The sequence below is a fragment of the Cavia porcellus genome, unplaced genomic scaffold (genome assembly GCF_034190915.1).
Source record: "Cavia porcellus strain 051 isolate PalLab524CR breed Dunkin Hartley unplaced genomic scaffold, mCavPor4.1 scaffold_14, whole genome shotgun sequence".
Taxonomy (NCBI): Eukaryota; Metazoa; Chordata; class Mammalia; order Rodentia; family Caviidae; genus Cavia; species Cavia porcellus.
The window spans coordinates 51,676,407-51,699,865 of record NW_026947497.1 but is presented as its reverse complement, the minus strand read 5'-3'; positions in this window follow the sequence as shown (position 1 = coordinate 51,699,865).

Sequence of the window (23,459 nt, the reverse complement as noted above, 5' to 3'; positions counted from 1 at the left end):
GCGTCCTGGACAGAACATCGTCGCCCTCTCCGCATGGTTCTGTGAGCGCTAATAAACTGTCGGGACTCGCGGCTTTAGGATTCTAAAACGGACACTGGACCGGTGAGGCATGCGCCACTCATCTCGGCCCTGAAGGAGCCTGAGGCAGGAGGATTGCAACCCGTCTCAAAAAATAAAAGGGCCTGGGAATGTAGCTCAGTGAGAAGCCCTGGGTACCAACCCCCATACGAAGGCAGGGAGGTCACACAGAAAGGGCCGGAACTGACCAGCGCTGGTCTGGTCTGTCAGAGCCCAGCAAGCCACTACCGCTGCTGCCTTAGGAAAAGCGCCCCTGCAGGCCGGGGTCCAGGATCGGATGGCACCCAGAACCTGGCGCAGGGGCTGGGCCTGCAGTCATGTGAGGGCCCGCAGCAGTCCCCTCTGTACCCCATTGTTTCAGCGTCCTAAACCCAAAGAGCTGTCTGGCCTGGCTGCAAGGGAGTCCGCTGCACAGCATAGGCCCTACCCCTACCCGGTAAAGCACAGCGTGCACTTTAAAACAGCGCCGCACAGGGAAAATGCAGACATTGCTCACTACACAACACAACTAGAGTTCAGTGAGGTGGTCAAAGCAGACACCTGAGCAAATAAAAACCAGACCATTTATGAAATGGTCTGCGAATGAACAGTAGATGGGTTTCTTTTTGTTTTGGGTTTTTTTTTTTTATTCTTTTTTAATGATACCAGGAATCAAACTCTTGACCTGGTGCTCACCAGGCAAGTGCTTGTAACTTTGCGCTAATGAAAACTAAGCTGGTGGTCAGAGCTCCACTTTCCAGGCTCTGGTGTCCTCAAGCTGCTCTAGCAAGACATCCCATAAATGCCGGGGGTGCCCCACACTATCACCACCCGGGTGGCCTCAGCCACCCAGCGCCGCCCACACTGCCCTCTCCCCGCCCTCGCAATCACACACAGGCGACTTTCACACCGCGCACCGCGCCAGCTTCGTGGGGAAAAGGCCCCTCCGCGACTGCGCGCGCTCACCTGCAGCACGGGGAAGCCACACAGATACAGCGTTTCTGCGCGCAGTAAATGGCAGTAGTTACATCGACTTCCAAAAACATCAATTTCTTCAATATTGGGGAACAGAGAAAATGCTCAGATGAGAAGGGGAACAACCGAGAGGGGAGGGAGAAAGCAAAGAAGGGACGGAAAAAGGATAGAAGGGAAAAATGGAAAGGTTTTATACATAAAGAAGGGAAGAGAGGTTGGAGGGCGGGAAGGGTAATGGGAAGAAGCAGCGGCCTGACTCATCAGGTACAGGGCACGCTCCTTCCTGGTGAATGCTACCATTATGTGCATCTAAAGTGCACCAGTAAGATAAAGACATTTCTAAAATCCCGTTTCTGTAACACGGACCATCCAAGATTGTTCCCCAAATTTGAATATGAGATTTAGAAAAGTTTTATTTCCAAGTAATTTTAGGTTTTTTTTTTTTACAGTCAAGTTTTAGATAACATAATTTAAATTTTCTCATTTATTGTCTAACAAAGAAATACAGTCCTGTGTTAAATAAATAAATTTGAGAAAGAAAATGCTTTTTCCAACAGAGTGTCCAGTGAATTACTCTTCTTGACAAAAGACTGACATGAGATAGGATAAATTTGATTTGAAATTCTTAAGTGTCTACATATTTTGGCATTTTTTCAGGATCATACTAAAATGTTATGAGAAATCAGGAGGACCTCAAAGTCAAGGTATTTAAAAAGAAAGAAGTTTTTACTTGGAATTGTTTATCTTCTTATTAGGAACTTATTTTTATTTAAATGAAACTCATGAATAAAACCTACCTTGTGTGATAAAAGTTGAAAACTTATGAATTGTTTTAGAGGTTTTAAACTTTTGGGCAGATGTGAACAAATGGGAATTACATGTCATCTTAGCATCCTCACGGGAAATCAAAGTTCAGATTTACTTACAAAAAATCAACAGGCAGGCTGGAAAGCTATCTCAGTGGCAGACCACTGCTTGGAATGCCGGGGCCCTGGGTTCACACCCCAGCATGGCAAACAAACAAACAAAAAAAAACAAAAAAACCCCAGCATATGACATCATAATTTATCTTGAAGTTTAAAATTGCAAGTGATATAAGAATGAAGCAAAATTAAACGTCGATCAACATGCTGCACAGATAACTGGCCTATTTGGCCAGGCTGCTTTCTCACCCAGACTCCTCACCTTCAGTGTCACGCTCTCCAATGGCCCCGCAGCTCCGCAGCCACGAGTCTCGTGCAGGCTGACTGCAGGAGGTGGATCTGTCTAAACCGGAGCTGTGCCCACATCACTGAAGGGTGGGAGCAAGTCCCACACACAGGCCAGGAGTGAGGCAGAGGGGGGAGACGGCGAGGACGAAGGGAGACAGGGGCACAGGAGAAGGGAAGAGTAGAGGTGCCTGTCTGGTGGTACTGCAGGGGTCTGCACCAGGCTCTGACTCTCGGTAAGAAGCAGCTGGAGACAAGGGACCACAGAACAGAGGAGGGACCAGGCAGTCTTGGGCTTCCAAGATCATTGTGGCTCTCCACTCACCACCTCACTCTCTGCTGTGCTGAGCTGGGCGCCACTCCTCTCACCAGCGAACACTTATCTTGGACCCGCTGGAACATTAGGACACAGGGACGAACCCTAAGCAAAGTTCTTTTTCTTGCAAAAGCTCTCACTGCTTTTGTTCATTCCAACTGGTGACCACCGATAGCATGCAACATTCCGCAGAATGACAGGACACCAGTGGCCACTGTACGATGGCCCCACCTGCTACCAAGAGGCGGGGCTGACATGTGTTCCCTGCAGAGTAAGGAGAATTTAAGGAAGGACGCTAAGATGCCATCCCGAACACACATGGTAGCTATGGGGTGGCCATCACTGCTGTGGTTTTAAGGGGTGTGTGCCAGCAACCCCTGCATTAGCACGCTCTGATGATGGCATGGGGCAGAAGGCAGAGCTGGCTTCTCTAGCAGATAGCTCACCCAGTCCCTTTCCACTTCACAGGAGGAGCCACAGCACCCACTAACCTCCATGAGAGCCCTGCTCTGCCGTGTGTGTGTGTGTGTGTGTGTGTGTGTGTGTGTGTGTGTGTGTGTGTGCGTGTGTGTACCTTGCTACCACCATCTCGCAGCAAGGCTTCCCACCACCAACAGACTATACCCTCCCTAACCCCTGGCCTCTGTCCTTCCTCCTCGCTTCCGGAGCCTTTAGGGAAACGGCCACCCTTACCTGGTACAGCATACATGCCTGGGGCACTGTGACCCTTGTCACATAATACTTCTATTACTCATTCTGAAATACTTGTGCGTCTCCTACCAATTCAGCCCCACGGTCACAAAATTTCCAACAAGGCAGTCTGGCCCGTTGAGGAGCATTAATACACATGCTGAACTCCCAACCATGAAGCAGCCCTTTCCTGGCCACAGGGAGACTCTGTCTCAAATGTCACTGTAGCTGCAGCATGAAGAAGAAGGTTGGAAGGGGACAGAGCACAGGAGGAAGAAGAGAGCTTCATCTCTTGGCTCGCTCTGAGCCTGTTTGCTTCAAGGATTTTTCTGGACCACACAGATGCCACACAAAGATGCCAAATGCCACACAAAGATTCGGGGATTTAGAGATTATTCTATTTTGTCCCATTACTCTAAATAATTGAGTGGTGACAACATAGTATGATTTTCTGGCATTATATATTTAAAATATTGAATTTAAAAGTACTTTGGGTCAGTACTATTTTCTTATAGCCTTAGTTATATTCATTTTATTAACTTTACATGCATGACATAAAGAATTTCAGTAAGTGATGCCATTTTACATAGCTCAGACACTACAAAACTTCAGCTCTTTCTTTTACAATAAATTATATTCAGAGCATGTTCAGACTACATTAATAAACAATGAGTACAATATTAATTAGTGTATGTCAAATTTTTAAAACAATTTATCTTTTAAAGACAAAAGTTTTTAGAGGGTAGTACGTAAATTACAAATAGCAAAAATTTTGAACTTATTCATAATATATACATTAATCTAAATTTCATAGTTGGGACTAGGAGTATGGCCCAGTGAAGCAGCACTTGCCTAGCTCGCACAAGACCCAGAGTTCCATCTTCAGAACTGATATAAATTAGTTAATTAAACTTTTATCTAGAAAATATAAAGAACTTTTTAAAAAAAAAACAGCCCACCCAAAATTCAAAGACCCAATCCAAAAACGAGCATCTGAGATGAATACACAGTTCTCAGGTAAAGAAATACAAAAGGCAAATAAATATATGAAAAAATGTTCAACATCATTGGTCATTAGAGAAATGTAAATTAAAACCACACTGAGATTCCATCTCACCCCAGAAAGAATGTCCAGGATCAAGAAAACCACCAACAACAAATGCTGGAGAGGCTGTGGGGAAAAAGGAACTCTCCCACACTGTTGGTGGGAGTGTAGACTGGTGCAACCACTGTGGAAATCAGTTTGGAGGTTTCCTCAAAAAGCTGGGATTGGAAGTCCTGTTTGACCCAGCTATTCCACTTCTGGGCATATTCCAGAAGAAGTGAAAACACACCCAGTCATGTATGTGCACCCATGTTTATAGCAGAACAATTTGTCATAGTCAAACCTTGGAAACAACCCAAATGCCCATCAACTGAGGAATGGATAAAAAAGATGTCGTATTTTTATACAATAAGAGTACTGAGCTATAAAGAAGGATCACACTGAGGCTTTTATAGGTAAGTGAATGCAAGTTGAGACCGTATTCAGAAGTGAAATAAATCAAATTCACATGTGTTAATACCCTACTGTAAGAAACTGAAAGAGCAAATAAGATCCAAAATCTTCAATAAGTATTGTGAAAGGGTAAGAAACAGCTCAAAAGGGAAAAATAACTCAGGGAAAAGAAAATAGATGTAAAATTGTAAATATACACTTAAGATAGTTAAGATGATGGTACTACTAATTCTATTAGTTCCTGGAGCAATACAGTTAACACTCATAGGATTAGATCAATTTTACATGTCCATATCTAGTAATCTGAGCAGCTCTTTTGAAAATAACTATGCAAAATAAACATCTTTGTTAAGTTCCTTCCACCTTGTTTTGAAAGCCTATATTGTTACTGTTTTGGGTTTTTTGTTATTGTAGTTTGTCTCTCCTGTTTCTTGCTTTTCTTGTATTTGTTTGTTTTTCCCTCTTTAAAATAAAACTTTAAAAATTAATTAATTTCCTATTTGGCCATGCATTTTCCTTTACTCTATTACTAAAGGTTTTTAAATAGTGAGTACTGATACAGTATCAATACTGATACTACTTCTCTTTGGTTATTGTATTCTTATCAGCAATTATTTTACTAGTATTTTTCATCAGCAATTATTTATTACTGATTCAGCCCACATCTCTTCAAAAATCCATTTATTTTTGTATGTATTTAAATAACATTGCAGAGTTGCACATCATCTTTACTAATTTATTTATAATTCTTTCTAGAATGTGTGTCTGGCATCCGTATTTTTGATGAACAGACCATTGATAGAGATTTTAAAATACCCTAAAACAGAATGCTTTTTTAAAAACAGAACACATAGTGCTGTTGACTTCAGCAAACTCAGATGGACATTTAGTTTTAGTATCCTCACATATCATAAGACGAAAAGTAATTGTTCTATGTTCAGACGTTATTTGCAAATCTAAAAGATGACGAATTAACACATACAGAAACCTCAGTCCACAACTGCACACGCATTTCCTTTATTTAGAGAAACATCGGCCTAGGCTCATAGCCCAGCATCCAGCACAACTCTTGCTCAGCACCTGCAGGGCCCTGGCTCCACCCCGAGCACCCCACCAGCTGGCCAATCTGTCCCATGTGTACCGTTAATGATGTGTCATATCTGGCAGTCATCCACCTTCATTCTCATCCCTCATTTCTTGTACTCTTTGTACTCCAAAACTATTTCCCATGCACAGTATTTCTGCTTTTCCATTTGGCTAAGTCACTTCCACAGAACCACTGATAATCACAGACCAGGAGTCCAGCTGGTCAGAAGGAGTGGAAACAAAGAGGAAAAGAACACTGTGGTCACACAGCACTGAACGCCCTGAGTTATAGCCCCAGCACTGCAAAACAAAAACCTTCTGAAAGCACTATCAGTGTACCATATGGAATGCGATACGTAATACAAAATAGAACAATAGGACCTGGAGTATTGTGACAAAATGTATCTCACAATTCTTGATGGATTATTATTATTGATTTTATTATTAATGTTTTTTCAAGGAAAAAGTAAGACTTGGATTTCCATCTGAGTGTTGTACCGAGAGGCCCTGTGAGCAGAGAAACGTTTACCAACCTCTTCACCATCATTTAGCACGATGGTCCTTGCTCTCTCCACCACAGCAAAAACCATGACAGCACAGAGCTCTCTCCGCACCGACATCGTCATGTTCGCAAAGGCAGGCAGCTGGTGCATGAATTCCAGGAGTTGTTCTGAAAAGCAACACACACTCCATGTCAAAATGACAGCTTTTATTAAAAACAAGCCTTCAGAAAGAATGCTTTACGCTGGTGCGTGCCTGTAACCCCAACTTCCCAGAAGACTGAGGCAAGGGGATTCCAAATTTGAGACCAACCTCGGCAACTTAGCAAAACCTTGATAGCTCAAAATAAAAGAGGTTGAGGCTATGGCACAGCATTGGAAAAAACAGCAGCAACACACACTTTAAATGCTTTAAAGTTCCATCTTTGCAAATGCTTTACAACCCATCTATTGATTCAGTGTAAGCTGAACGTCCAGCACGTTTATATCAGCTGGTCGCCAAGGCCACGGCGATCTCCCCTTGCTGATTCAGTAGCAACAGTTGACATCCCAAATTGTAAAGGCTGTGAAGAAATCACTAAACTTCAACTGGGGACTTCCAATTACACATGAGCTGTGATCTTGTTAACCACATACTAAGAGCTGGTTGAAATGAAATGAAACTCAGAGTTTTCCAGAAGGTCCATTCAGCAGGTCCATTCTGGAGCTTTCTAAGTAGGTAGACAACCAAATCATTTAGTAAAAACAGCTGCTTTTAATGCAAAAATATTCCAGGGGAGATTTTCTGTGGGTCAGGGAAATTTATAAAAATGTGACATTTAAAAATTTACAATATAATATGACAAATATAAACGAGAACGGATACAGCATTCCTTGTCCTGCAGACAGGCAAGAAGAGGAGCTGGTTCCTCTTCCACGGGGGACGTCACACAGGAGCGCAGCTGTGGACACAGCCGGCTGCTGACTCGAGGGCTCCGTGCCTCTCACTCTCAAGACTCCTTACTCCCTAACCACTGGCTCTCCGAATCCCTCATCCCTGGCTCTATGGCATATGTGTTCCTTGTTTCCTAGGGAGGAAACTGGAGCCAGAAACACACCGGAGAGGACTCAGAGCTGCTGCCTCTGAGGCACACGATGAGTTCTACAGCAGGTTGTGAGGGCACGGGGCAGACCTAGGACCTGCTGGCTGTGCCATGTCTGGCACAGGATTAACCCCAGGCAGTTACCTCACTTGCAAGTAACAGAGCATCTGCTTCACTGGATAGAAGTAAGAATCTAATACAAAACACAGCCCTGTCACAAAAGAATCCTCAAGGCATGAGAACTGCAACTGTCACCATGGCAGCTGAAGCACCCACCTTTCAGCAAGCGGCACAGTGCCCTTTCCTTGTCACCCACATAATGGAACTGTCCCTATGCACCTCCTTCTGGAGAAAACTGAGGATACACTGCTAAAGACAGGAAGCTATGTTCCTCGAAGATGCTACCCTTCCAGAAGGACGGAGTGATTGCCTTGGCCCAGCTGGGCATCCTCGAGTCCTCACTGCTCCCCTCCTGCCTCCATGTCGCATCCCCAGCAAGGCTGTGGCCATAGGAAGTGCGACTCCATGAGCAGAACCCAGGAAGCCTGTCCGACAGGTCCGGTTCTTTAGCCTCACCCAGATATATGTATGTGTTAGGCAATCAGTTTATTTTGCAACCAGCACTTTTTCAAAAAAAAGAAGAAAAAATTCAAAACATATGACTCTGAGAAAACAAATTCTGCTCTGTGCAACATTTATTTCTGAAATAAGTAGGTGTGTCTGTGTTCTGCTTCAACATAGATTTAGTCTTGGGGACAGTCACTGCAGGAAATGACCCACACCTATCATATAAAAGGTGAGACATGCCGGCCGCCCTCCCAGGCAGACCCCATACACAACACTTCCCTCCCCCAGGAGCTGCTGAATTTCCATGGGCAACGAGATTCTTGGCTTTGAAGAAAACTCAAGAGTAGAAATTAATCATCTGCCAGGAAGCCTCTGACTCTAACAAGTTGGAGTAACAGAAGTCATTATCACACATCTGACTGGAGATGAAGTACACGGAAAACAAGGGACTCCACCAACATACCACCACCACGTCCCAGCACCTCCTGCAGACATAGGCTTTGCTTTCTGATGGACTCTGCCTCTGCTGGGGGCCCCGGCAGTGTTGATGCCAGTGTCCCCCACTGTCCTGCACTCAGGGTGGAGCTCGGGGAGTGCCCCATGGAGGGCGGTGATTGCTGTGCTCCCCACTGCAGCGCTTCTACCTCGCACAGTCTCTCACTCTGCCCATTGCTGCCAAAGTGTAACCCTTTCCACGGGTCACCCCCTGCCACACTGTCCTGCCTCAGAGGTGCCAAGACATACTGCACCCCTTTAAGTGGTAGTATGGGTGCCTGGTCCCAGAGAGGACAAGTGTGTGCAAGACAGGGTCGTGAAAGCAGTCTGTGATACAGGAGCAGTGACAGGCACTGGAGAAGCCCAACAGGCAGAAAGATCTATGTGCAGTCAGCACAGGTAACAAGAGGGACAGGAAAGGTCCAGCAACAGCAGATGCACATAGTGCTCCAGGCTCCAGTGAAAGGCCAGGAGGGCACAAAGATTTAACCAGGTAGCAGCTGAGAGGGTCTGAGACGCAAGCCTTCAGCAACATCCAGCCACTGCTTCATGGTAATTTCTCCCCAACTTTGTTCCTGGTGGGAGAGAGAGCACCTCAATGGAAGGATTCCCTGCAGCCCATCTCTGAAAACGCAGTCAGTGTAAACCAGAAGCACTTGGCTTACACTGACAGTGCCACAGGGGTCACAAAGCTAAAGGGACCAAGAAGGCTTTGGACAGAACTCTGGAGGGTACTTGGTCCATCATGAGGATGGAGACAGAGGCCGAGACAGGGAGAGGTGAGCGGCACTACCTTTCTATTTAATAACCGATTTACGACATCAGAGGCCTATGTTGGTTTGAGTGATTCAGTTTCCTATTAAAAATTTTTACTAAAGAAACACTCTAGTTTTTGGTGGCACATGAAGCCAGGAGAAAAGGAACTGCGAGATCAAAGTTCTCATCTACCTTAATATTTCAAGCCTTCAAAACAATACATGTTACCGCCACTTGGTAAATGAGTCTACACAAGGACCACGAAGTCCCTTCTTGAATGGATGGAAACAAATAGATGCACAAGAATCCACCACAGCCTAAAAGGAATTTTTTCCCATGCAGTGGCCAAAAATACAATTATATTACTAATTCCATGTGTTCACCTTAAACACTGATGCGTGCACATGCACACACACACACAATCTCTCCTCCTCATCTTAGGGGGTAAAGGGAGTGGGTGGGAGGAGGCATCCACAAGCAGGCCCTGGGTTCTTTTAAAGGGCGTCTGCCATAACCGACACTGGCAGGTACCTCGGGGCTACCAAGAGCTACAGGCGCTCTCGCCTGGCCCTTTTTAACTGTACTAGAACACATTTAGTGCTGTTTACACTCCTTGCAGGGAACTAGAATATGTGTGTAATACATCTTGGTTCCTTTTTCTCATTGCTCTCCATTCCTTATTTTTTTTTCTTTTGGTTCACATTTCCTTGTTTTTTTTTTTTCATAGAAGATGATCTTTATTGGTGCATTTTAGCTATGCGTAATGACTGCATTCATAATAGGGAATTTGTACCCGTATCTGAAATAACTTCACTCTTTTTCCCCTGTTCTGTTACCCTCCCTTCAGTCTTTCTTCTCCTTCTTGTTGACAAAAGCTTTGTTTCCATTTTTCCTTCACCCCCCTTTTCATTAGGGGAAATGGTCTGTATTTCTCTTTCTTGGTTGGACCCTCTAGTTTTGGTATCAAGGTAATGCTTGCTTCTAGGAATAAATCTGGGAATACCGTTCCCCTTTCAGTTTCACTAAGAGTTTGGGAGGTAATGATATTAGGTCTTGTCCAAATATCTTGCAGAATTCAGCCATGGATCCATCAGGACCTGTACTTAGATTTGTAAGTTTTTAATTATATCCTTGATTTCAATCACTGTTATTGGTTCAGTTAGACTTTTTATATCTTTCTGATTCAGCTTTGGTAATTCTTGTGTATCCAAGAATCTGTCGATTTCTTCTGCATTCTCCATCTTACTGAAATACAAGTTCTGGAAGTGAGTATCTTTGTTACTTTTCTCTCATTGCTGAGACAAAACACCTGATACTTCAAGTTGAGGAAAGATTTATTTAGCTCACGGTTTGTGGAGGTTTCAGTCCATAATCAGCTGGCTCCAAGGTAGAGTGGTGTGGAAGAGGGGCAAGAGTTCATGGCAATAAAAGACAGCAAAAGCAGCAAGAGCAAAAAAGGGCAAAACAAGTCTCTCTCTGTCCCTTTTATTCAGAATGCTGGGATTAGGGGTGGTGCCAATCCAATCAGTGGATTGATTCAGCAATCTCCCAGCATCCTTAATCGTGATTTGCCCTAAAATTCAGGTTGGTTTGTGTCCAGACCCATTCAGCCTACAGCAGTTAGTGTGCTGTCTATGGGCTTTGGGGTCCACTAGGTGGAGTCAGCAGTGGTTATGAGTTTTGAGCTCAGTTAATCCCTCTCCAACATGGTTCCTGGCCAATCGTCCTCTCCTGGGTGATGTCTGAACCTGCACCACTCACCAGCCACTGCAGTGCTCCATTCCCTCTGCTCTTTTCCATTGCTGCGTCTCTCTGTGGAGGCTACTGAGTAGCCAGCATTCACCACAGGACTGCAGGTTTGAGTTGCCCCTCCCACACACTGAGTCTGGGCTCCAGGAGAAGGTGCCAGCTGCCACCTTCTCCTCCTCTGCTGAAGTTTCCCTTTGCTGTCCCGGTGGGCTTCAATCCTCGTACTTCAGATCCTTCCTGGTCCCCAAGACTCACTGCCCTACTTCTTTTTTGCCACGTTGCTATATTCCAGTGTCTGGACACCAAATCTCAGAGGCTCTTTTTTGCTCACCACTTTGCCATCTTCCCAGAAGTCCTCTCCATCCACCTCTTGATCCCTTTTCCCTTTAGGAAAGCTCCAGCCCCCTACTTTCTATCAGCTATCTTTTTCTTTGCCCTTCATTTGTACTTTGGATTTTTCATATAAGGGAGACCATGCAATGTTTAAGCTTGTGTGCCTGACATTTCACATAACATTGTTTCAAGGTACATCCATTTTGCTACACGTGATTCAAACTATCTTTCCTTTGTAGTTTTATTTTGAGGGATATAGACTATGAGATCTTTGAAGTTCTCCTTAGGAAAAAAACACATACTTCACTTGAGTTTAGCCAATTTATTTCTTTAAATAAATGTGCATTTGATAGCAGCAAGTATCAGCATTATCACCACCTATAAAGTAATTGATATTCAAATAAATGTTAATCACTATAGAAATTATACTGATGAGCATATTACAAAGAAAAAAGGGAAGAAAAGAAAGAGGGAAGACAAGACAAAAAGTGTTGCTTGGGCCTGGTAGCCCGTAGTCCGAGCCATGATCTGGACAGTATTGCTTAAACCATGCCCAGGCAACATCATGAGATCCTTGAAAACAGGAGAGGAAGGACAAAAAAAAAAAAAAAGGAAAAGGGGAGAAAGAATAAATGAGCCGCTTTGGATTTACTTATCAGAATAAAAGCACAAATTCTGCTTTCCAGAAATCTGGGGAGAGGCTTCTCAGATGTAAGGTGAAAGTCACAGATTTCTAGGAATGACCTATGTGAATACACACTAGTGGCCCACATTCCTCCCACAAGTCTCCCCAGATGAACAGGTTACAGAGCATATGTGTGTCCATGCAAAGGGTCGCTTCTGAATGGGTCCACTCATAAGCAATAGCCTACCAGTGAGTCCATCTGTGAGCCAGGCTGCTCCACTAAGAAGCAAATTAAACCCTTTTAATTTCCCTCTTTCCTTACAACAGAGAGATTTTTTTAAAAACAGCAGCAGGCCATGATCAAATAACAAGAGAGTAAAAGCACAATTTTGGAGCCTAAAAGTCAAATGAACACTTGGACCACACCCATGAGAAAGTGAGATTTGAAGGCTTTGCAAGTAAAACTGAGACTCATCTGGCCTCGCCTGCCCCTGGTCGCAGCCCTTGCTCCACACCGGCCGCTGGCTCCTGTGTAACTTGCTCCTTCAGGATCTCCTCACAGACCTCGACCCAGCAAGGACCCTGGCACCCTGCTCAGTGAAGCTGCCATGAGCTGGCCGAGCGCTCCGTGGAAGAGGCACTTGGCGCTGCTGGATACAGAAGAGCTGAGGGACCATTAATGCATCCCAGTGCTCACCCAGACAGTCACAAACTTCCACAGAGCAAAGGATGTTGAATGAACTTTGCACATCTCACCCAGGTTTTGATTTCCCATCCTCGATTGCTAGTACATGTGCATAATTTAAATGCTTGTCTTACACACACACACACACACACACCCTCCCACATACAATCCCACAAACACAGCCACCTCGTTTTTCTTAAGAACACCTGGGCTCAAGAGGGCTGGGAGCACAGCAGGACCACCAGGTGGTCTGGCTCAGGCAGGCATGGACAAGGGCCCAGAGCTCCGGAGGGAGAGGACTCTCCACAGGCAGCATCCGCACTGTGCCTCTCTACGGAGCAGCCAGAGTGTAGCCACTCTGGTGCACAGCCCCTCGGCCTTGCCTGGGCTCCTGCTGTCCCCACATCAAAGGAGAAGCAGCAACCTCTGCCTGCTATGAGCTAAGGGGACCAGGACCCACAGGAAAGTTACAGGAAGACAGCTTCTCTGGATGGCTGCTCCTGACTTCCTGGTGGTCATAAACTGAGGATGAGGTGACCTGGGGAGGCATTTTCCTAGGGCATTTCCCTCAGAGAGTTACTGTTACACTCATAAGGGCATGAAGTAAAACTGACTTTTTCCAACACTTTTCCAGTAAATACTCATGTTTACACAATGGAGATTAATAAACTTCCTGGAAGCTTCTTGGGCCTGCGTCGCCATCTGCCGGCTTCCATACTCACCAATGTCTTCCTGGGTCCTGTGGATCAGGTCCTTCTCCAGACAGTCCCACACGATGTCCCTGCTCATCAGCAGGTCCGAGGCCCTCTGGATGTCCTCCTCGTCATCCTCATCCTCGGAGTCCACTGCCTTTTCTGGTAACCCGCTCAAGTCCATATCACCAGCTTCACTTTCTGTGGCCTGAAGATAGGCAAAACAATTTTTAAAAGAACTATCTAAGCAGATCAATCTTTGCAGCTCCAAAGAGAAAAGAACAATTGTTCAAAAGTTTGATTTTTCTGTAACTATGTTAAATGGATCCAGCACCTCGCAACTACTCACCAAATGTTATAAAAAAGAATTACTTCAACAAAACACGAGTGATTTTATCTACATGAGTGATTTTATCTATTAAAATTTAAATCAAAATCAGTAATTTTTATCTCAGTAATTCTGACTTCTTACCTGTGTGGAATTTGAAACACAGAACAAAGAAGAAAAGGATAGTATTTGCTTTCACTAAGTTTTTCAAAGAAAATGGTTAAGATAAGGGCCTCAGGGAGATGAACTGTTAACTCTAAGCAATTCCTCCTCCAGAAAAATTAGAGGAGTCTCCTAATGCCAAGAAGACAGGACCACTTTCCCCCTATTAGAAAGTCATAAAATATGAACTGTAAACTAATGGTAACCTGATAATACACAAAACAAGCTCAAACCAAGACCTAGATTTTTTGGGGGGGGTGGTGCTGAGGATTGAACTCATAACTTTGCATTTTCCAGGCAGGAGGCACTTATACGACTGAAGTAAAACCTCCAGCCTGACCTGGGTTATTCTAACAAGCACTCTTGAATTCCAAGTCAAACCTGAAGGCAACGCATCTCACCATCAACTGCTTCCCAGGCAAAGGCAGAGCGGAAAGGACCCCAACGTGTGGACACACTCGTGGTGCCAATTGCAGTCTCTCCTGCCCAGCTGTCTGCAGACCAGATTGCTGTCATTTTAGGTCAACCCACAGCCTTTCCGGATGAGATCAGCAACCTGTAAACTTGCATCATATTGGACTTAGTTAAAATCTTAGTTAACATAAAGACAGATTCACTCCGGGGAGTGAGAATGAACTGAATTAAAAGCTAATGGCATTTCCAACTGAAATACTAAAGTCTGGAAAACTTAACATTAACTTTGTAGAAAATGAGTATTACAAAGTTTTATTAACTTTATAAAATATAGCGAGCAGGCAGGCACCGTCTATCCATGGAGCCCAGCTTATTTGGTACCCTCGCACCGTTTGGGTGCCGTGGAACAGCTAGGCGGGTCTGGGGTGCCTGCATCTGCTTCCCCATACAGGCTGTGCATGAGGAACTGTGGAGTTCTAAGCAACCAGGCTGGTGCCCACTTTCCCCAGAGCCCAGCTTGTTTGGGACTGTGGAGTTCTAAGCAAGCAGGCAAGGGCCACCAGTTCCAGAGGCCCGGCGGCTTGGGGGAACTGGGTGCCAGAGTCCCAGGAGCTGAGGGCATAGATGTGGATTTCCAACAGACCCTGAGGAAGCTTTCTAATAACACTTGAAACTCAGAAATATAGGAAAATGACAAAACGAAAGACCAAGTTACAATCTCAAACCTCCATCCCATCCCAAGAAGCTTAGGAGCAATGTATAAAGAAGAAAATATATACAATACACCTCAAATATCAAACATAATAGTTAATGAAATAAACAAGAAACTCCAGGAAGCTTTAAAGGTATTCAAACTAGAAATAATTTCCCAGGTAAAAGAAGAAGTGATAAAAGAAATGAAAGAGATACTGAACATATCTAAAGAAAACACAGTTAAAAACTTGGAGGAACTAAACAAAAAGACAGAAGCCCTAGATGAGCAATATAAGAAACAAAGAGAATACATAAAGCAGATGCACAGAGATATACAGGAAATCAAAAATTCCACTGAAAGCTGTAAAAACCACCTCAATGAAAGTGAAGATAGAATCTCAGACCTGGAAGACAAGATTGCAGCTAGTGAACAGGAAAAGAAAGATCTTTTAAAAATAACAAAGAATCAGGAAATAACAATTCAACCACTGCAAGATGACTCAAAAACAACGTAAGTTTGATAGGGATTAATGAAAAAGAAGGGGGTGACATAAAGGACGTCAAGAAAATATTTAGAGAAGTAATAGCTGAAAATTTCCCAAGTGTGAGATTGGAAACCAACATCAGGTTCACTAAAGCATATGGAACTCCAACTAGTCATAAACAAAATAAAACTACACCCAGACATATAATAATCACCATCCCAGAAACCCAACAAGATTAGATTATTAAAAGCTGTCAGAGAGAAAAGACAGATCACTTATAAAGGAAAACCTATTAAAATCACAGCAGACTTCTCAGCACAAAAAATAAAATCAAGAAGAGGATGGAGTGAAGTATTCCAGATCCTAAAGGAAAATGATTTCCAACCTAGACTGATGTACCCTTAAAAACTGTCCTTCAAAATTGATGGTGAAATAAGATACTTCCTTGAAAAAGAACAGCTGAAGAACTTCATGATCACCAAGACAACCCTGCAAAAAAATATTGAAAGACAGTTTAGATACACTTAGGAAAAAACCACTAAGCAAAGCAGATAATAGAACAGAACAGAAAGATAATGATGCAACAGCAGAAAGATAACACTAAGCCAACATATAACAGTTATAACCATTAATGTAAATGATCTCAGTACTCCAATGAAAAGAAACAGACTGGCAGAATGGATCAAGAAACAAAATCCAACCATATGCTACCTACAAGAAACCCATCTAACCCAGAAGGATAATCAAAGACTGAAAGTCAAAGGATGAAAAACAATACTTCATGCAACAGGAACCCAAAAAAAAGCAGGAGTAGCCTTCCATTTGCAGACAATGTGAACCATAAACCAACAATGATCAGAAGAGACAAAGAAGGTCACTACATACTGGTTAGGGGAATACTTCATGAGGAAGAGATAACTATCTAAAATAAATATGCACCAAATTCCAGAGCACCCTGTTATATAAAACAAGTATTAACAGAAATGAAAAATCAAATTATCAGTAATACATTTGTAACAGGAGACCTTAACACACCATTGATACCAAGGGACAGATTAACCAGACAGAAAATCAGCAAAGAAATAACAGAACTGAATCACACATGGGAACAAATGGACTTGATAGACATATACAGAGTGTTCCATCCATCAACATCAGAATATATGTTCTTCTCAGCAGTACATGGGTCATTCTCTAATAAAGACCATATATTAGCTCACAGACATTTTTAAATAAATGCAAAAGGGTTGAAATTATCCCTTGCATGTTATCAGATCATAGCACATTTCTATTAGAAATTAATTATAAAATATACTGCAAAAATACCACAAACACATGGAAACTGAATAACATACTCTTGAGTAATCAGTGGGTCACAGGGGAAATTAAAGGAGATATTAAACAATACCTACAAGAAAATGAAAATACAGATACAACTTACTCAAATCTGTGGGATGCAATGAAAGTTGTCATCAGAGGAAAATTTATTGCACTGAGTTCCCACATCAGGAAAACGAATGAATACAAATAAATAATATGATGCTACACCTCAAACAGCTAGAAAAAGAAGAACAAGTCAAGCCCAAAGCCAAAACAAGAGAGGAAATTACAAAAATCAGAGCAGAAATCAATGCAATAGAGGCTAAGAAAACAGTCCAAAGAATCAATGAATGAAAGAGATGGTTCTTTGAAAGGATAAATAAAATCGATAAGCCCCTAGCCAACCTTATTTAAAAAGGGGGGAAAAAGCACAAATTCATGCAATAAGAAATGAAAAAGGTAAAATTACTACAGACTCTATAGAAATACAGAAGATCATCAACACCTATTTCGAAAACTTCTACTCTCAAAGGTTTGATAACACAGAAGAAATAGACAGATTCCTAGAAACATATGAATTACTAAAGCTAGGTCAAGAGGATGTAAAACTGCTGAATAACCCAATTTCTGTCAATGAAATTGAAAATGTAATTAAGTACTTACCTACAAAAAAGAGCCCAGGCCCAGATGGATTCACTGCAGAATTCTACAAGAAATACAAAGAAGACTTAATGCCAACACTCCTCAAACTCTTCAATGAAATTGAAAGGGAAGCAATTCTTCCAAAGTTATTCCTGGAAGGCAATATTACTCTAGTACCAAAACCTGAGAAAGACCCAACTAAAAAAGAGAATTACAGACCAATCTCCCTAATGAACACAGATGCAAAAATCCTCAATAAAATATTGGCAAATAGGATGCAGCAAATCATCAAGAAGATTATACACTATGACCAAGTGAGATTCATCCCATGCATGCAGGAATGGTTTAATATATGGAAATCAATAAATGTAATCCACCATATCAATAAAGCCAAAAGTAAGAATCATATGATCATTTCTACAGATACAGAAAAAGCCTTTGATAAGGTCCAACATTCATTTATGATAAGAACTTTACAGAAAGTTGGAATACATAGTCTTTACCTCAATATAATAAAGGCCATCTATGACAAACCAACATCCAGTATCATACTAAATGGCCAAAAATTGAAGCCTTTACTTTAAAATCAGACACAAGACAAGGATGTCCTTTATCACCACTCCTATTTAATATAGTACTGGAAATACTAGCCAGAGCAATTAGACAAGAGAAAAAAAAAGGGTAAAGATAGGGAAAGAAGATGTTAAATTATCATTGTTTGCAAATGACATGATACTCTATATACAAGACCACCTAAACTACAATAAAAGACTCTTAGGTATAATAAATAAATTCAGCAATGTAGTTGGCTACTAAATCAATACTCAAAAATCAATAGCACTTCTATATACTGACAACAAAATCACAGAGATAGAAATAAGAGAAGCCACACCCTTCACACTAGCAACCAAAAACATGAAATATTTAGGAATTACTCTTATGAAAGAAGTGAAAGACCTATACAGGGAAAATTATAATACACAGAAAAAAGAAATTGAATATGATCTCAGAAAATGGAAAGACATCCCTTGCTCAAAACTCTTATACAGATTCAATGCAATTCCAATGAAAAGAACATCAACATACCTCAGAGATCTAGGGAAATAATTCCTAAAATTCATCTGGAGTGAGAAGATACCTAGAATAGCAAAGACAGTTCTAAGCAACAAAGGCAAGGCAGGAGGCATCACAATCCCTGACTTGAAGTTATACTACAAAGCAACCGTAGTAAAGTCAACATGGCACTGGAATCAAAACAGAGCCGAAGATCAATGGAATAGATTAGAAGATAAAACAACAACTACAAACACACTCACCGCCTTATCTTTGATAAAGGAGCCAAACAGGGTCACTAGAAAAGCGACAGTCTCTTTAATAAATGGTGTTGGAAAAATTGGCACTCCATTTGCCAAAAACTAAAACTAGACCCATGCTTATCACCATGTACTAAATTAAAATCTAAATGGATCAAAGATCTGAATATTAAAACAGAAACTCTAAATATATTGGAGGACAAATTGCATAGAAACCTTGAAGACATAGAGGTAGGTAGAAAATTCATGAACAGGACTCAAACTGCACGCAAAATACTTCCCAGAATCAATAACTGCGACTACCTCTTATTAAAAAGTTTCTGCATGTCAAAAGAAATATCTAGCAGAGTGAAAAGAAAACCCACAAACTCTGAAAAAATCTTAGTGAACTCTCCTGCAGACAAAGGACTTCTGTCTAAAACATATAAAGAATTTTAAAAAATCAGATCCCCAAAATTCAAAGATCCAATCCCAAAATGGACATCTGAGATGAATACACACTTCTCAGATGAAGAAATACAAATGGCAAATAAATACATGAAAAAATGTTCATCATAATTAGTCATTAGAGAATGGCCAGGATCAAAAAAAAACCACAAACAACACATGCTAGAGAGGCTGTGGGGAAATAGGAACTCTCCTTCACTGTTGGTAGGAGTGTAAACTGGTGCAACCATTGTGGAGGTCAGTCTGGAGATTTCTCAAAAAGCTGGGATTGGAAATGCCATTTGTTCCAGCTATTCCACTTCTATTCCCAGAACTGAAAGCATCATACAACAGTGACATATGTGCACCTATGTTTATAGCAGCACAATTTGTAATATCCAGATCTTGGAAACAACCCAAGTGTCCATCAGTGAGGAATGCATAAAAAAAATTGTGGTATTTTTATACAATGGAGTACTACTCAGCTATAAAGAAGGATCACATGGAGATATTTATAAATAAATGGGAGGAGCTTGAGACCGTACTCATAAGTGAAATAAATCAAACTCACATGTATGAATACCAAATAGTTTCCCTAGAGTAAGTAATGATTCAAGTATAAAAAAAATGTGGTATTCCTGATCCCCATTATGTGGCTTTGAAGACTTATAAAGTTTTCACTCATTAATTGGAATGGCTTTATTCTGGGCTGTTTGATATTATTTCCTGTGATGAAATGAACAGCTATTTTGAAGAAAACAAGACATCATAATAGCTAGTGCTGATTTAATATCATCATGTTTTAAAGTCCCACCAAACTGTTGCTCTTCTGTCTCCATTGGTTTTAACATGTTGCATCTTTCTGGATTTTATTATATGTGATAGTATTAACAAAATTTTTTATAGACAAATAGGTAATATAAAAAACCATTGTTCTTTTTCCATTAGCTGGTTCTAAATACCCTGTAATACTTTCATCCACTTGAACGGTTTAACAGTCTTGATATGTTTGACACTATAGTACACAAAGTTATATTCAAATATTTCAAGGAAAGAGACACTATGGTAACTACTGTTAAGTCGGGTTATCATGTGGTGAAGCACTAGGTTGCTGAAATTGTCATGCTTTGACCCGTATTGTTATGTTGTTATGTCCTCTTTTATCTCAATCTCCCCCTTATTCATAAAAAATTTTGATCCGGCCCATGGACCAAGGCCGTGGTCCTCGCCTGGAGAGGGGATGGGGATGGGGGGCTGGGCAAGAGAAAAGAGAGATGGAGACAAGGCGGGATTCCATTCAAGTCTCATTTATTCCTTAAAATTACTACAACTTATATAGAGTGGAGGCGGGCCAATGGGGCAGGAAGAGGGCATGGAGTGTTATCTGATAGGGCATCATCACATCCAGATATATGATGTAAACAAGAGAGGATTATGGGTAATGTAGGTAGATATGAGGATCATGGGAAATGAGGATCAAGGCAGACGTGGCAGAGGCCCACAGGAGAGTAAGATAAGGTGGCAGCAATGAGATATGCCGCTCCCTACATCTCCTCCATTTTTATTATATTTTTTAGGAGTATGGAAGGCCCTGCGAGGACAGCACCTGTCTTGGGTCAAAGACTGTTCATATGTACCCAATCAAGCCTTATCCATCGTGGGCCTACAGGACAGCAGTTGGTCCTATGCCTGTCTTAGGTGGTCGATGGTGTAACGTATGTGTCCTAGCTACCCGTCTCTGGCTGCCTGTCCAGTGCCTCAGGGAACTGGGGCCACATCATTATGTGGACCAGCAGTGTATGTTCTTTCCTGATAAGTTTGTTGTCCTGCCATCTCCACTTGATGGTAATATACCTGAATGGACTTTGCCATAAACGCGCAATCCTGTTATTAAGGAGTGTCATGATCCTCAGGAAAATACAAGGGCCTACAGTAAGGAGTAGCAATAAAGCAGCCAGGGGTCCCAAGAGGGGGGCAATGTAAGGGAAGAGATGCCCCCACATGGAAGAGAAGGTCATCTCTCTGAGGTGCTCCTTTTCTCTCTCTTTGAGGCACTCTCTTAGTTTAGTCATGGACTCTCTGATGACTCCAGAGTGGTCGGCATAAAAACAGCATTCTTCATTGAGAGCAGCACATAAGCCACCCTCCTTTAGAAATAGCAGGTCTAGTCCTCTTCTATTCTGCAGGACTACCTCAGATAAAGACGTCAGAGATGCTTGTAAAGCCACTACAGATTTTTTTTTTAAATCTTGACCTACTGTTGCCTGTAATTGAGCTAGATGCTGATTTTTTAACACTAGAGCTGTAGGCTCTGTTGCTATTTTCATTGTGACTCCTAACCCTAGTAATACAGCTAAGGTGAGTGTCGCAGGTTTTCTCTTGTATATATAGCCGGTCTGTGATGCCTAGAGATAGCAGTCTGCTGGGTGGAATGTTATGTGAGGAAGAACCTGTACAGGAACACAAAAATATGTAGACTTGTTAAAAACAGTGATTGCTATACAGGGTGAGAGGCTGAAATTGCAGGCCCAAGATGTTCCTGGGGGTGGAATGAGGTAATTATTTGGCTTGAACTCTGAATGAAGCTTGGCACAGAGTCATGCTGCCAGTGCTGATGGACGGCTGGAGTCCCCAAGACAGGTCCTGCTACCTGAGATGTCAGAGAGAGTCAGCTTGTGGTGATTTCCCCAGTCACAGGCAGATGAGCTAGAAGAACTGTTAAAGGTTAAATTGAGGGCCTTTCCTTCATAATATGGGGAAGGAGCAGCCAAGCATAACCAACAGGATTGGGTGAGATCAGGTTAAGTATGATTTAAAGCCGTGTATGCCCCTTTAATCAAACTGAATAGGCTAGAATGTGAATATTGAGGAGGAGGTATGTGATCTACCTGATTGGGGGGGGGGGGGCTTGAGAAACGCTTATGATTGGGTGACTTACTGTGGTTGTTTGAACAGCAGTAACAGGATCTGTATTAGACTGATTGTATTTTGGATTTGGATTGTATTTTAGATTTAGAGCAACATTTGGGCCTATAGGCATGGATGAAACCTACAGGGGAACCTTTTTATGAGAATAAGATTTCCCCTATCTTTGCTGGACTCATAGACTCGAAGTCCCCAGGTGCGTCCTGTCAGCCAGCCAGAGTCCTCAGGAGTGGTGACAGTGACATTTAGAAACTGACAGGGTCTTTGATTGGCCAGTGGGTAGTCATCTAGGCTGCACCCCAGCGGCCCTCGTGTCAGTTTAAGGTGTTTATTGGGGAAGGCGGGTTGCCATCATGTTGCAACTGTTTCGCAGCCCCAATGAGCACAAAAATATTCTCCCGGGGAATTACAATATGGTCTGTCCCCTGTTGCTGCGGGACAAAGGTAGAATTGACTTTGTCTGGAACATTGGGGCCCTGGAAAGAACCAACAGGGTGTGGGCACAAACCATGGACTTCCTGATCCTACCCAAGTCCAAATCATCTCTTGGTCATTCCAGCGGCTAAGCTCCCATTTCCAGGGTTGATGGGGGTTGCTATCCATTAGATGTAGTTGTGTCAAAAGTCCAACGATGGTCCATAAGGTTTTGAGAGGTTGCACCATCTGTAAGAGAACACAGGGCATTGTGCCTCAGGAAAGGATATTATTCCTGGGCATCACATAGGGTCCTCGATGAAGGGCTGTCTAATTGTTTTATAAGTCACTCAGGGAGCCATCTAGCTCCTTTTTCCTGTTTGGAGTAAATGCACACAGAGCCTCGTCCCCAGATGAGGACTGGGTCAGGGCCATTCCGTGTGTTGGTTAGGGGATCTCTCCATAGCACAGATGCAGATTGTGTTGCTGTCTGTGTGTGCCAGTAACAAGATGCCACTGAGCTGGCTGAGGCATCCAGGGGAAAAAAATTCAAAATAAAAACAGCACGTGAGAGAATATTTCTAGGAGACCCTCGGCTTGGTTACCAGGTTTCTCCTTTTATTTTATCTATAGTGGATTTGAGGGAGCGATGTTCACGTTCAACAATACCTTGTCCTTGAGGATTTTAAGGTATACCCGTGGTGTGGAGAATATTAAGGCACTTACAAAATTTGGTGAAGGAGGTACTAGTATAGCCTGGGCCGTTGTCAGTCTTAAGCTGTTGGGGACATCCCAGAACCGAGAGAGCTGATAGCATATGGGCTATAATATGCTTAGTAGCCTCTCCAGTCTGGAGTGTGGCAAAGATGAAACTGCTGTATGTATCAACAATTACATGTATATATTTTAAGTTGCCAAATTCATTAAAATGAGTGACATCCATCTGCCACAAGGCATTGGGCATTAAACCTCTTGGGTTGACTCCCAGGTGTTGAACAGGCAAATGAACAGTACAAGAGGGGC